Here is an 11,608-nt window from a genome sequence, read left to right on the forward strand (position 1 = left end):
AAAAAAGCAACATCACTATAGCTCTAGCTGAAAATATGGAAAAAAGCATATTTTTCTGAGAATTTTAATTTGCAACAGAACTGGAGTTCAGAGATCTAACCGTGATAACTTTTTTTTTTTTTTTTTTGACAGAGTCTCGCTTTTGTTGCCCAGGCTGGAGCGCAGTGGTGCAATCTCAGCTCACTGCAACCTCCGCCTCCTGGGTTCAAGAAATTCTCCTGCCTCAGCCTCCCAAGTAGCTGGGATTACAGGCATGTACCACCACGCTTGGCTAATTTTTGTATTTTTAGTAGAGAAAGGGTTTTGCCATGTTGGCCAGGCTGGTCTCGAACTCCTGACTTCAAGTGTTCCACCCACCTCGGCCTCCCAAAGTGCTGGGATTACAAGCATGAGCCACCACACCCGGCTGATCCTTCTTAATATAGGTAACTCTTTGAAAATCTGTTTGTGAACCCATAAAATGGATCCTATAAAGGTGCTCCTTATAAAACATTAAGTCTTATTCAAATATTTACTGTTGTCACTAACCTTTAAAAAATATATATATATAAAAGAAAACTGACAGGTAACAGAATAATTTACTTTTTAATAAACTTGAGAAAGAAAAAACCTACATGTCACAGTAAGGACCTTTTAACATAAATCAAAAGATACCAAAGAATAGGAGAGAAAACATTAGGTGGGGTGAAGTGGTAGAAGAAAGAATTGATAGAAAGAAGGATGAAGAGTATCTTTACATTATGAAAAATGATTACATTGAAAAATAAAACACATTTACAATTCAAAAGATTTAACTTCATAAAGCCAACTCAGAATAATGACTTGCCCAGTATATTCATTAAATTGACCAAAATATCTGGCTGAGATATATTATTTTAGTAGGCAATTAGGTCTATCCAATTTTTAAAAAAATTAATTGGAAATATATATTTTACTCTTACAAGGAATGCTGTATAGCTTGATGGTTAAGTCCTTGGGAAATTGGCCACGGGGTAGCGTTAAAATCCTGTGACCTTGACCAAGTCATTTAAGCCATTTGTCCCTCAGTTTCCTGGTCTATAAGATGGAGAGGAGATAATATTGACCTAATTAGGCTTTCTGTGAACATTAAATGATTCGATATACATAAAAAGATTAGAATAAAACCTGGCAATTAATAAGAACTCAATAAATGTTAGCTATTATAATGAATAGTAATCAAATATTTCTGCCCTTTTATATTAGTTTAACACAAAAGCTGATATGAAAAATAATTTAATAATATTCTATAATGAAATATTATACTGCAAAACGAATGAAAATATAGGTATGATTTAGAATCTCTCTGTCATTTTTTAAAAGTGTAAAAAGCAAGGTTAAAGTCACAGAAGCTCTATTTGTACAGATGAGTATGGAAGGGACTGGGCATAGGGAAGGACTTTCTACTGGATACTTTCTGTCTATCTGAATTTTAAAACCTGTGTATCTATTATTTCAAAATAATGATAATTAAAAGAAAAGAACACTAGCTAGGACTTCTCAGGAAACATAACACATTGATCATATATTTATTTCAGCTTCCTCCCAGAACCCAATTAAAATCAATAAAAAGGTACAACTCCACAAGGACAAAGAGAATAGGAATGAAGATACCAATAGACAAAATATGTCAACAGGCCAGGTGTGGTGGCTCACACCTGTATTCCCAGCACTTTGGGAGGCTAAGGCAGGAGGATCACTTAAGGCCAGGAGTTCGAGAATGGCATGGACAACATAGCAAGACCTCTGTCCCTACCAAAAAAAAAAAAAATTAAAGATTAGCTGGGCATCGTGGTCAGTGTCTATAGTACTAGCTACTCAGGAGGCTGAGGCAGGAGGATCACTTCAGCCCAGGAGTTAGAGGCTGCAGTTAGCTATGAGGGAACTACTGCACTCTAGCCTGGGCAACAGAGTGAGACTCTTGTCTCATAAAAAAAAAAAAAAAAAAAGGCAAAATCACAGAAGACGAAAATCAAGCAGATGTGAGGCTGACTGCCCCGCTTCTTCTATGTGCAACAGGGTGGGGAGAGGGTGGCAATAAAAACAAGCTGACTGAAACACCAGACTCCAGAAAAGTTCACAAATTGGAGGCTCTAGATTCCTCTTAAATAGGCAATTCATGGATAGTCTATTTTTTAAAAAGTTGATCCCTAGATCCCATTTCTCAGCCCATCCAGTCATATGTTACAACTTCTACCCTATATCCCACCAGAAGCTCAAAACTGATTATATGAAAATGTCAAACTAGAAAGGGGCCATTCCTACAAAGCTCATGATACCCTTTTACTAAAATCAGGGAAATTCAGCCAAAGTCTGCACAATGAATGCTTCCTGTCCTTGTTTATAACAAGAATGTTGGCCAGTGCACCCACCCCAAATAACAAAGGCATATCGTTCTCTCTGCAACTCATCAAAGGAAAATCCCTATGGATAGCAACACTTACGGATCCCCCAACCAAAAGGTCTAGCAAGCCCTGCATCTGCACACTAGGCATCCAATCATCTTTTTAATGTGCTGTCAACTGGGACTGTATATGCTATCATTTCATGAAGCACATAAAAGGGCGAAATTAAAACAATGAAAACCTTGGAAACTAATATTTATCAGAAAGAATGTTGTTACTTAAAGTTACACTGGCAATGTAACTAGTGGCGGAAAACTGCCTATAAAACATAGGGTCGGTGGGTGCGGTGGCTCACATATGTAATCCAAGCACTTTGGTAGGCTGAGGTGGGAGGATTACTTGAAATCAAGAGTTTAAGACCAGCCTGGCCAATATATCGAAACCCTGACTCTACTAAAAATACAAAAAAATTAGCTAAGTGTGGTGGTGCATGCCTGTAATCCCAGCTACTCCGGAGGCTGAGGCACAAGAATCACTTGAACCTGGGAACTGGAAGTTGCAGCAAGCCAAGATTGCCCTATTGCACTCAAGCCGGGGCCACAGAGCCAGATTCTGTCACAAAAACAAAACAAAACAAAAAACCATAAGGTCATACCCAGTAAATAACCATCAACATTAAAAAAAAAATTTTTTTTTTTTTTGAGACAGAGTCTCGCTCTGTTGCCCGGGCTGGATGGAGTGCAGTGACGCAGTCTTGGCCCACTGCAACCTCTGCCTCCTGGGTTCAAGCAATTCTCCTGCCTCAGCCTCCCAAGTAGCTGGGATTACAGGTGCCTGCCACCACACCCAGCTAATTTTTTGTATTTTTAGTAGAGATGGGGTTTCACCATGTTGGCCAGGCTGGTCTCAAACTCCTGACCTCATGATCCGCCCGCCTCGGCCTCCCAAAGTGCTGGGATTACAGGCGTGAGCCACGGAGCCCAGCCTAAAAAAATATTAAACACATACAATGTGCTAATAGCTCCCATCATTGGAGCTATTGTATGTGCTAATAGGACTCCCATCATTGGGTAGACATAGTTAAAGTAAGCAGATGGTTAACAGTATAAAATACTAGGTTATCCGTGAATTAATTAATGAGTGGCAGAGACAGAAGATATAATACCATTTCAGATAACAGAGTGACCTCAAAAGTGTGAAGAGCTGGGGAAGGTTTTGAAAAAAAGGTATAGAATTGAACTGATACCTGAAGGACATGAATCTAGCAGGAAGAAGTGAGGGATACACTGTTGTGAACAGAGGTGTAAAATACACGGACATGGTTGAATATGTGAAGGCTGGAGAAAGAGTGGGGCACTGAGAACATAACACCATCTGGAAAGGAGTGAAGTATTATAGGTCATAGGTGAAGAGTGAAAATAGAAAAGAACAAATCTGAATTTTATTAAGACGGTAATGGAAACTATTTCTTGGCACAGGAGTGACATGAGCATAACCACACTTTAGGAATGTTTACTTGGAGTTACGTGTGATATGGATTAGAGGCAGGAAAATCAAAAGACAGACTAGGGAGGAGGCTATAAAAATGTAAGGCTATGAGATGCTACACTAGGGTAGGGACAGATGAAATTGAAAAGAAGGGGCTGCTATGACAGATAAAGAAATAAGGCTCAGACTTGTCTAGATGTGGCAAGAGTGGAGGCAGATAAAGATAATACATAAAACCAAATGTTACGTTGAAGGACCAAAACCCACTTAGGATCAATGCTTCCCTTAACAAATGTTAGGTCTCTTTTTTTGCTCCCCTTTTCTCAATTAATTTTCAGTAACCAAACTGTAAGGTACTTCAGGACAAATTTTGTATCCCCAGCCCCTTGAACAATGAAGACATCCTAAGTCTTCATGACACGTGCATATAGCTGAACCAAAAACTTTATAGTTGAAAACACAATTAGGCAAGACATCAAGTTTCTGAGTCAAATGTAACATATACTTATTTATTCATCTGACAAATGATATAAAATACTTTTGTGAAGTTTTTATAAAGTACTTTTGTGAATTGAAAAATTAGAAGAATTTATTAAGGATATATGTAAATGAGATAAAATGAGATGAAATCTAAGTAATAAACATTTAGTTTTTAAAGAACAGTTTCTGGATTGAATACTTCAAAATCGATTCAAATCTAAAACACCTCAAAAAAACCAAGTAGATACCATTAAATGTTACTACATAGTTACATGTCAGTTAAAGATAAACACTCCTGCAAGTTCAGAATTGTATGGACCTGGAATACTTCAATAGTAAACTGTCTATGACAAAATATGAGATTTAAATGTGAAGTTCTAAGAGGAAGATTAATGGCACAAGTCATTACTCCTTTGGTATAGAAAAAAAAATAATCAAATTTCCCCCATTAAGTACTGGTCAGTGTTGCAGATAATTGGGACTGAACAACAAAAATTAAACAAGTTTTATTGGCTTAAAACATACATAAGTACCTGTTGGCATCTCTGGTTCATCAGAATCCCCTTTCCTGGATGAGAGTCAACAAATAACTGGTTGGCATTCTGTAGCTATAGTAAAGAAAACTCCTATCTAGATGATTGCATTATGAATTTTCAGTTCTTCAAATTGACCTTCAGTTGGAGGACTTGCAGGTGACTTCCGTATAGAAAGTGCTTGTTAAATATTATTTGGAAGTGTTCTACCCATCATTGATTTTGAACTTTTCTGATATTAGATATCTAACATATCTGAAGGGAAGGTAGAAAACCGAATTTTATAGACCATCAGAATAATTGTATCAGCAACATAAAAGGCAGAAAAACAGAGTAGGAGCTTCCTAGAAAGTAAAATGTTTGCAGCATTTCTGTTTCCCTGATTTTGATTTTTTAAAAATAATAATGATGGGGACTATGGCAATGTCATCACCATTTTAAAAGACAACGAAAAAAAGGTGGTGTGTCTTCATCTGTGAAGCCAAATGGTTACAAATCAGCAGCCTTAATTTTGAAAGAAAGAGCATTTTAAAACATATTTCAAAGGTTTGTTAGGATACAAAAGAGAAGTTTTAAAATGATAATCATAGTCTAAGAAGTATTTTTAGAAAACCTCACATTTGCAAATCCAATGTTTTTAAAGAGATTCATTAAAAAGTCCGTAGATCATATATATTTCGAAAACAAAAAAGTAAAATAAGCCATTTATTTACTAATAAAGGATGACTTAAGAATTTGTATGCAAATACTAAAGTGAGAAAGATAAAAAGCAGAAAGCATGGTATTTCATGCATTTTTAAAAAGGTAATAAAAAGACTAGTTGTACTGCATAATATTTAAGTAGCCATGAAAGCAGAAGAGTAAACTGGTAACCTCTGTAGGGAAGTTCTTACATATTAAATTTCAGGACATACATTATGATGAAATCTAAAGGGAACTTCCAAAATGCTATATAAATATTTAGCAACTGTAAACTTTCTTTAAAAAAATCATTCAAAAGTTAACAAAGAAATGATAAATATTTGAGGTGATGGACATCATAATTAATCTGATTATTACATATTGCTTACGTGTTTCAAAATATCACATTATCCCATAAATAGTATAATTTTTACTGTCTCAATTAAAAACATAAACATAAAGGCAAAAAAAAAAATTCGGAAGCATTAGTAGTAAAGCTGTACCTGGTAAACAAAAGTGCCTTTTTTGCTATTCACAGGCCTATCCATACTGACATTTAAAAGCTTTGGGCAATCTGATCAGGAATCAGGAGAGATGGCTAAAACCCATCCCACCAACTTCTTGAATGGACAGGTATGAATATAATGTACACCCTTGCTCCTTTCCCCAGTTGTTATAAGGACAATTAGAAGAAAGGCACTAGACTGTCCAAGGCTGAAAATTCCAGCCTGCAAATCATACTCTCTCCAATCAACTTCATATCCTATAATTCTCTAACACTTACCCTGCTTAATTTTCGCCATGTCTATTTTTATTTCCTTATTCTCCTCCCAATCTCCACCAGGTTTATTTTTATTCATTAAAATGTAAGCTTCAAGAGATCAATCTAACTTGTTCATTACGAACACCTGAGACCCAGCAGTATCTGATACTGGTATTACCTAGTATCAAAAATATTTGTTAAACGAGTGGATGTCATGCAAGAGTTGATCAGAATATCAGGTCCAGTAAAAGTTTAAGGGTTCAGTCTAGTCCATGGATCCTATCTACTGTAGAATAGGCATGAATCTTAGCCTCCTGATACAGTCTTAACTTGTAATTACCGAATGTACTCTCTATACTGCTGCCCATGTCATCTTTTAAAAAACAAATCTGACAATTTTTAACCCCCTGGAGATTACATGGGTTCACGTGCATTCCTATGGACCACAACTTCCATAAGGACCTAACCCCTGCCCACATTTTCAGCCAAACCCTCCCTGCTACATACCACTCCACACAAGCATCTTATATCTCAGTAATACTGGATTCACGGTTTCCTGAATACCCCATGTTGTTTCAAACTTAATCCTTGACCATGCCTTCCTGTCTGCCAATTTCCCTCCCCAATCAGTTGGTAAGCCCTAACTCATTCTCGAAGTCTCAGCTAAAAAGATCAACTTCTTTAAGAGGCTTTCCCAGAGTTTTGCTAAGTTACATGAGAAAAGAGGGGAAAGGAATATAAGAAATACAGAGGATATCATCACAGCTGAACTAAAATCCAATGTGACAGCTATGAGGCACGTTGTAAAACAGGTTAGAGAGATAATGAGGGACCATGGAGGTCAGGCAGGGAGAACAAGCTGAAACAGAGCAAGCAAGCAGACCAGAAGGTGCTAGAATTAGATCAGCAAAAAGGTACTATAGACTACCTGAAAAACATACAAAGGGAAGTAAGGGTGAAAATGGAGGATTGGGTTCCAGTGATTAATCTGATAGAAGCAGTAAAACATTTCATTATCGTTTTTATTATGGCACACATCTTGATTGTGCCTGCCATTCAAGATACAAAGAATGCTTGTGAGTATTTCAAAAATGACTCACACTTTGTAACCAGGCATTTTGTAACCAAGAAATGAAGACTACTTTATGAAGAGAATTTATTTATATTTATTAATATTAGCAACATGACAGAAATATGACTTCCGAATCGTATTAATTTTGGCTTGTCAAAAGAAGAACATGTAATAAACGGTTTAAGTTGTAAACATTAATGTATATTATAGATATGTTAATAATATTAATGAAAATATACATATAAATAGCTGTAGAAAAGTGTCTGGCACATAGTAAGCATCATTGCGTCTAATTACTAAAATACTAACATTCACTTTGCAAGGTTCCAGATTTCTGAAGCATCACAAACCCAAATGACAATGAAGTCTATGAAGTCAAGCCAATTCAAAGACTAAGTTATCAGAGAAGCAAGAAGCAATATTCTAAATATATGGAAAAATATATGTTGTCAATTTTGGTAACATTAAAATACCAAGATTGAACACCTGTTTATATAATTTTTCCTAAAGGGTTTTCAAGACTAAATATGGAGAATATAATAAACGTTAAAATACTGTTAATTAAATGAACAAATATACTACTGTATTGGCACTATTTAAATTTGTAAATATCTGCTCTTTTAATAAAGCATAATACAATAAGAATATCAAGACAGATATCATTTAATAGAACTGAATGAAAAATTGTTCAAGTCATATTTTCAAATAACTATAGATATTAAATTCTTATGATATCGAATCTACAGCGGTAAATGACATCAAAATAGAGAATTTATTTATTTATTTATTTATTTATTTATATATTTTTTGAGATGGAGTTTCACTCTGTTGCCCAGACTGGAGTCCAGTGGCATGATCTTGGCTCACTGCAACCTCCACCTCCTGAGTTTAAGTGATTCTCCTGCCTCTGCCTCCCTAGTAGCTGGGATTATAGGCACATATCACCATGCCCTACTAATTTTTGTATTTTTAGTAGAGATGGGGTTTCATCATATTGGCCAGGCTGGTCTTGAGCTCCTGACCTTAGGTGATCCATCCGCCTTGGCCTTCCAAAAAGTGTCAGTTTCTGGCTGGGCACAGTGGCTCATGACTGTAATCCTAATACTTCGGGAGGCCGAGGTGGAAGGATCATCTGAGGTCAGGAGTTTGAGACCAGCCTGGCCAACATGGCGAAACTCCGTCTCTATTAAAAATACAAAAATTAGCAGGGCATGGTGGCACACAAATATAGTCTCAGCTACTAGGGAGGCTGAGGCAGGAGAATCACTTGAACCCAGGAGGCAGAGGTTGCAGTAAGCTGAGATCGCGCCACTGCACTCCAACCTGGGTGAGAGTGAGACTCCATCTCAAAAAAAAAAAAAAAAAAGTATCAGTGTCTAATGTGAAATCTGGATCTTAAACTGATTTGAAATAAGATAAAAACAAAATTAAAATATAGTAATAGATTAGACTATGCATGATACATATTTAAAATATAACAGTTTAAAAACACTTTCTTCCTGTATTCTCCAAAGTATCCCAAAATGTCTTACGGATACAAACATATATCAGTTCACAGGGGTTAAAATAAAGCATTTCACTAGTGAATTCCACTCAAAAAATGTTAGATAATCAGTCATGGTCAAATTACAGTTGAGGACATAGGCTGTGTGTATTTTTTAAAATCATTTTAGATTTGCCTTCTATCACAAAAGTTTTCCTTTCTGTTAGACTATCAAGTTCCCTTATGTAAATCAACTGCATTTTAAATGGCCCTTCTGGCTTAGTGTGATGGCTCACGCCTGTAATCCCAGCACTTTGGGAGGCTGAGGCCAGTGGATCACCTGAGGTTAGGAGTTCGAGACCAGCCTGGCCAACATGGCGAAATCTCAGCTCTGCTAAAAATACAAAAATTAGCTGGCATGGTGGCAGGCACCTGTGGTCCCAGCTACTGGGGAGGCTGAGGCAGGAGAATCGCTTGACCCTGGGAGACAAAGGTTGCAATGAGCTGAGATCTGCCACTGCACTCCAGCTTTGGCAACAGAGCAAGGCTCTGTCTCAAAAAAAAAAAAAAAAAAAAAAATTAAATGGCCCTTCTGTTGTAAAAGGCTATAAAGTAGACTAAATATTCCTACTCTAGTTTCCTAACAAAAGTTGAGCAAGACATACAGAGTAAATCATTACAGTATGATTGTCATTAACAAAATGCCACTCATGTAATCCTGGTTTTCTATGTCTTCACAGAAGAAAATACAATATTCTTTTTCTCCTATAGAATGAACTGACTCAAGATTCTAAACAGATACAAATTATTGTGTTCAGGGATTTTATATAGTGAATGTAAACAGTATGCTTATTTGTACAGCATGATAAATTGGATTAAGAGCTAATGTTCACATTTTTTTCAGATTTTTGAACTTGATAAACATGTATAAAGAGTCAATTAAATCAGATTCATTTTCTTTGGCAGAATAACCACCAATACCAGCACCAATGTATTCTTATTCCAACCGTACAGAAAAGTGGACTGACGCAATTATAAAACTTTTAAACAAATTCCTTTCACTCTTATGTAAAATTTCTATGTAATATTTATGTTGGCCTTCAACAACTGTGTTTTAAGCTGAGTCATTTATTTCCTGATCTTTCAAAAGACTACACAATCTGAATGCTGATTTTCAGTAGACCAATGTAACACCTGTTGAAAGACCATTAATTCAAATCAAAAAAGAATTGTAAAAAGCTCTGACCTACGAAAAACACTAATTTTTTAGGATGCATACGAATAGGATATATCTTGGCTATCTGGAACACATGCTTATGTAAGGTTACTTGGATTCACTTTATAAGTACTACATCCCAAAACTGATTCTGGCATCATTATTCTGAGAAATATTATTCTGAATTGAGCTTAATGCACCAACTATAGAAATATAAGAGATTCGGGCTGAATCTCCTGGATAATAGCCTCCGCACATCCCTTGAAATTAATTACCATTTGCTTCATTCTCCTAAAAGTGGGGAATAAGAGATGCTAGTTAGCTGGGTTTTAACAAACTGGTACTTTACTAGGATGGCAACAGTAATTCCTCTCAACACAAAAATCTCAGGACTCTGTTTGCATGCACATGAGCATAATTAACTTAAAAAATCAGATAGGTCAAGTAGATCAGGACCCAAATCTCCTGCACAGTATAGGTTCGGGAATAGCTATTAGACCTTCTCCCTCCTTTGGAATAGCTTAAATGATGGAGGGAGAAGGCCTATGTGCTCTGTGGTCAGGAGAAGAGTTTAGAGCAGTTTCTCAGTTTGCAATTAAGTTTTGAGATTTAGTGGAGTGGCTGTCAACCTAAAATTTATTTGAAACTATGATTCACAGACCATATTAAAGAAAGAGGCCAGTTCAAATATAAATGAGGTATAAAAGAAACATAAAAGAATGCCATATAAAGTGCTTTAAATATTAGATGTAAAGGCAAATTTTATATAAAATATGAACAAGCCAGTTGCGGTGCTTCACGTCTGTAATCCCAACACTTTGGGAGGCTTGAGCCCAGAAGTTTGATACCAGCCTGGACAACATGGCGAAACCCCATCTCTACTAAAAATATAAAAATTAGCCAGACATGTTGGCGCATGCCTGTAGACCCTCTACTCAGGAGGCTGAGGTGGGAGCATTGCTTGAGCCTGGGAGGTCGTGGCTGCAGTGAGCCTTGACTGTGCCACTGCACTCCAGCCTGGGCAACAGAGCAAGACCCATCTCAAAAAAAAAGAAATACCAGAAAAGTTTAAGGTCCACAATTCTGCACTTTGACTCATGATACAAATGTTCTCTAAGTCCTAGCTATTGTGTTTAATATATCTAATAATAGTAACTATCATTTATTTAATATATATTATGCACCAGAGATGGTGCTGGGCCCATTATGTATACACAATCTCATTTAAAATCCTGATGACACTTATGCAAAAGTAAGTATTGTTTGTATTTAGCAAAAGGAGGGAAGGAGGTTCAAAATGTAACTACAACTGAAAAGAAGAATCAGAGTGTGGATTCACAAAGGTCTGACTTCAAAATCTATAAATTTTCTACAATATCACTTTGCTCTCTATAAAACTAAATACAGTCAATCTCGTTCCCATTGTGGATTCCATATTTTTAAGTCGGCCTGCCTGCTAAAATTTATTAACCCCAAAATCAATACTCACAATTTCTTACTTTTGTAGTCATTCAGTAACATGTACAGAG

The 11,608-nt window shown here is 36.4% G+C and overlaps 1 protein-coding gene across 8 annotated transcripts in view; it reads right to left on the reverse strand.

Annotated features, from left to right (window-relative positions):
* Nucleotides 1-11,608, reverse strand: part of GPATCH2 (G-patch domain containing 2) — a 194,270-nt gene that overhangs the window by 158,113 nt on the left and 24,549 nt on the right. The window lies entirely within an intron of this gene.

This window comes from Symphalangus syndactylus, chromosome 19 (genome assembly GCF_028878055.3).
Source record: "Symphalangus syndactylus isolate Jambi chromosome 19, NHGRI_mSymSyn1-v2.1_pri, whole genome shotgun sequence".
Lineage (NCBI taxonomy): Eukaryota > Metazoa > Chordata > Mammalia > Primates > Hylobatidae > Symphalangus > Symphalangus syndactylus.